At 44.6% G+C, this 4,677-nt stretch overlaps 1 protein-coding gene across 5 annotated transcripts in view; it reads left to right on the top strand.

The window, feature by feature from the left end:
• The first annotated feature begins 1,516 nt into the window (after positions 1-1,516).
• ZNF169 (zinc finger protein 169) overlaps positions 1,517-4,677 on the top strand; it is a 55,745-nt gene continuing 52,584 nt past the window's right edge. For 3 of the 5 annotated variants that reach the window (XM_010835961.1, XM_010835960.1, XM_010835962.1), the window contains exon 1: positions 1,517-1,587. The gene's annotated coding sequence lies outside the window, so the exon portion shown is untranslated. The remainder of the gene's footprint in view (positions 1,588-4,677) is intronic. The other 2 variants (XM_010835963.1, XM_010835964.1) reach the window with 2 other exon arrangements.

Here is a 4,677-nt window from a genome sequence, read left to right as displayed (position 1 = left end):
TTTCCTGGGAGTTGCACTCAACTGTTGGTAGGCACTCAACTGATACTTGAGGAAGAAGTTCCTCCACTCTGAGTGCCCTTTTCTGTCCTGTTACCTGAAATTTCTTAAGGCTCACCTGGCTCCTTACCCGTTTCTCAGGGTCCATTGCTCTTCATTGTCTTATGTCCAATGTCTTCAGAAGTGTTATTTCACATATTTCATTCTTTTTAAAGTTGTTTTAGGCAAAAGGTTAAATCTGGTTCCCATTACTTCATTTTGAGTATTGAGTAAATAGGAAGTAATTTGAAAACATTTTTGTCAAATGTCTAGAAAAACAGTATGTCTATTTATAAATACTTCAAAATGTTTTTAAGCTTCCTACTCTGTTACATCTAATCAGATTTTTTTGTATTAGTAAAATAATTTTAATTTTAGTTATTATAGCCTTAAATGTCTTCAAGCTTAGTTTTTCTTCGTTTTCTTTTAATAATTATTATTAATAAACCAGAATTTTCCTGTTTAAAAAAGGAAAAATCCCAAGACTTTTGGCATATTTTAGAAGTACATTCATTACATGCTGTTATTAAAATATAAAAACAGTTGGGTGAATCTGTAGTATGAAGGACAGGTACACATCCAGGTGACTAAAAACTAACAGGACCCTTCGTTTAAAAAAACAAAGTTAAAAAAGGAAGATTTTAGTGCTCACTTGAACAACCCTTCTCATCTACCTGAAAGTCACTTTGACTTTAATTGTGCTAAATCGTCAGGCGAACTCTGTGCGACATTATGGCCTGCAGCCCGCCAGGCTCCTCTGTCCATGGAATTCTCCAGTCAAGAATACTGGAGTGGGTTGTCCGGTGCCCTTCTCCAGGGAATCTTCCTAACCTAGGGATGAAATACACGCCTCTTACATCTAACCTGCACTGACAGAGGGTTCTTTACCACTAGCGCCACCTGGGAAACCCCATGAAGATGGAGGTGCCAGGGATTGAAACAGGGATCTCATAAATGCGAAACACACACTCCACCACAAAGCCATGAACTACCACCCCCACATCTTGTCTACTCTGTAAACTTACGTGCTGTGCTAAGTCGCTCAGTCGTGTCCGATTCTTTGCGACCCCATGGACTGTAGCGCGCCAAGCTCCTCTGTCCACGTAGATTCTCCAGACCAGAATACTGGAGTGGGATGCCATGCCCTTTTCCAGGCGATCTTCCCAACCCAGGAATCGAACCCAGGTCTCCCGCATTGCAGGCGGATTCTTTACCGCCTGAGCCACCAGGGAAGCTCTTGTCTAATTTTTCACAATTTCTCCAAGGGCACAAGTGACTGTAATTCTGAAACTTGAGCGAGAGAGTACTACAGTTGAAGAGTCCGGTCCAGTTGGGAGGCATGCCCTCTCCCCGGGGCATTGTGGGTAGTGTAGTCCCGCACCCCTAGCTCACTGAGCGCGGTCTTGAGCTCTGGAGCGTTTAGGGTTGTGCGATCTCGCGCCCCGGGGAATTTTGGGTATTGTAGTACCTACCCCGAGGTGTTGTGGGTAGCGTACTTCTGAGCCGCGCTGTCGTGTTTTTGGACGTGGTGACAGTTTTTCAGTGCTTGTGGTGAGCTATCCCGCCTCTGGCTGCTGAGTCCAAGAGAGAGAGGCTCCGGAAAGCCGGGAGAGGGCGGGCGGGTTTGGTACGCCCTGTCCGTGGGGTCTTTGAGGTTTGATTTTATTTTTCCCCCGGGGTCAGGCGCGGTCCACCTCAGAGGAGCTGTTGGCAGAGGTCTCGGGTCGCTCAGTGTCCAGCGGTGCTGGGTACTCAGCGCCCTTCCTGAGGGGTCAAGACTAGTGCGGGTGGCTTGGGGGACACAAGTAACCTTTGTCCGGGGCAGACATCCCCATTGCTGAGCGCGTGCCTTGGACATTCTTCCTGGGTGTTAACTGGGGGAGTGTAGCTGGATGATTCCTACCTGGCGATGGAGGCAGCGCTTGGTCCCTAGGTTTTGCAGGGAGGACTCGCATGGGGCAGACACTCAGACTTACCTTGACTGACAATGGTGGTGGGGGAAACTTGGGTCAGCGGCCTCGGGCCCCACGGGCTCATGGGGGAGTTGGAAGGGCCTGGTGGGAGTCAGACACCCCGGGTTTGCGTGGGGCACCCTTGTGCTCACATCTGCGACTCCTCCCGAAGTTGTCTGACTCCTCTGGTGCTGGGGCTCTTCCAGCAGCTTGGAGTGGAGCCCACAGGGCAGAAAGCTTTGTTCAAGCCATAGGGGACTGACTGGTGGGCTGACTCCCTGAAGTAATGGGGATGAGAGAATGAGAAGAGGGTGGTAAGACGTCCAGACTTAAGTTTTATTTTAAATTTTGCTTTATGAAAACGTTGTAAACATGCACAGAAGTCGCTGTGAGGTCTCCTGGATTCATCACACAGATTCACCACTTCTCAACAAGAGCCATGTTCTTTCTCCCCCAAATCTGCAACCTCAGGTGTATATATCTTTGGGCATTTCCTCTCCCTGGGGGCCTATGTCAAGCCTGTTGTGGGAGCCCTGGCCTCGATAGGGAGAGTTCACATACAGGTCTGCCTGTATGTGAGTGTCCTTGGGCAAAGTACTGAATCTCCTGGAGCTGTTGGGAGTGTGGAAAGAGGTAAAACAGGGGTCTGGTATGTGTTAATATAGTGTTCACTCCTGTTTTTACTAACCTTTATAGGCACATAGAAGATTAATGTCATGCTGGATTATCAGCATAACGTTAGAGAAGGCTTGTTCTAAAACCCACTTCCCAATTCTGTTCCTTGTATTGTTCTTCTTTCCATGCCTGTATCTGATACCTTACTTTAGAGAAGTGCTCCTCAACTGCAGGCTTGGGGGTTTCCAAGAACTGGGAGAGAACACTGAAGCTGGAACTACTTCTCTCATACCAGGTTTTGCCTTGGAGCAGTCTGCTCCCTCACATTCAGAGGCAACTGCCTGTTAGGGAGGAGAGGGTTCCTAGGGGCCTGGCCGACCTGCCTCAGATGATAGCACTTCCTTGTTACATTCTTATGGTGTCTTTGGTACTAAATGAGGGTGTGACTTTGATATCTTATGCCTAAGTCATATCTTCTCTTGGGCACAGAGCTGCAAGTGATTTCCCAGGAAGAGAGTTTTGTTTTTGATGGAGTACATTCCTGCACAGCTGTCCTAGGGCACATTCCTCTGCCCTCATCAGGTCTTTCCATCTTCGCAGTTGTTCCTGCATTGTTTCTCTCCATATGCATTCACACTGTTGTATTCTCAGGGCCTTGGAGTGGTGGCAAAACAGTGATGGTGAGAAGTACTGTTTTTAGAGCAAGAGTCCTGTGTGGTCAGTGTGCTTTCTAAGTTAGTGTTAGTTGCTCAGCTGTGTCCGACTCTTTGCGACCCCATGGACTGTAGCCCTCCAGGCTCCTCTGTCCATGGAATTCTCCAGGCAAGAATATTGGAGTGGGTAGCAGTTCCCTTCTCTAGAATCTTCCCAAACCAGGGATCAAACCCGGGTCTCCTGCATTGCAGGCAGATTCTTTACCATCTGAGCCACCAGGGAAGCCCAAGTTTTTTTTTTTTTTAGTTTAATGATTAAGTTAAAATGATTTAACTTAGTGATTATGCTTCTTTGTCTCTTTTCTACTCTGTCATATTTTTTACTTCATGTATTTTTTCCAGACTGTGACTTGACTTTTTATTTTCTTGCTAGTATCTTTTACAGAACAGAATTTTAAAAATCTTAACAGAATCCAGCTTACCATTTTTTTTTCATGAATTGTGTTTTTGCTGTCATATGTGAAGAGACATTGCCAAGTCCCCAGTCATCTAAATTTTTTCCCATGTTATTTTCCAGGAGTTTTATAGTTTCATGCTTTGCCTTTAAGTCTGTTATCCATTTTAAGTTGATTTTTGTGGAAGACATAAGGTCTGTGTATGTGGAAGTTCAGTTGTTCCAGTACTGCCATTTAATGAAAAGACAGTCTGTTCTCCACTGATTTTTTTCTTGCTCTGTTGACTTTATTTATGCGTGTCTATTTCTGTGTGCTGTATTCTGTTCCATTGATCTGTTTGTCTATTTTTTTTAATTTATTTTTTTGCCAATACCACACATTTAATTCTTGTAGCTTTATAGTAAGTTTAGAATCTAGTCATGTCAGTCTTCTGACTTTGTTATTCTTTAGTATTGTGTTGTCTCTTCTTGGTCACTTGCCTTTCCATATACACTTTATTTATTAAGGCTTAAAATGTATTTTAATAAGTTCATGTTGCATTATTTCATTTCTCAGAAAAACTTCAAAGGTATTAGGGACAAATCAAACATGGTACACCAATAAAAAATGCACAGCATAACTACCTAAGATAGGCAAAGCTAAGAGCTACTGTCTGACATTCAGCATACAGCAACCCTGTTCTCAAGATTGTACTAGGCCTATCAAGAAAGCTGTGAATGGCAACATCACAGACACAAAAGGGCCATTTCTGGGTTGTCCTTACCCAAGAAAAAGATGGAGGCAAGTTTAACACAAGATTTTTTAAAGATACACTAAATGAAAATCTCTAAGAGAAAATGTCTTCCTTGGGACATGAAAGGGTAATATACGGGACATAACAGAACCGTATGTATGTTGTCTGTGACCTCTGTGGACATGTGCCTGAATTCCCACCTGGGAGTGATTGGAACAGTGGGGCCAAGGTCA

This window comes from Bison bison, unplaced genomic scaffold (assembly GCF_000754665.1).
Source record: "Bison bison bison isolate TAMUID 2011002044 unplaced genomic scaffold, Bison_UMD1.0 scf7180017864057, whole genome shotgun sequence".
Classification (NCBI taxonomy): Eukaryota; Metazoa; Chordata; class Mammalia; order Artiodactyla; family Bovidae; genus Bison; species Bison bison.
The sequence above is the reverse complement of the archived record's forward strand: the minus strand, read 5'-3'. Positions and strand labels throughout refer to the sequence as shown.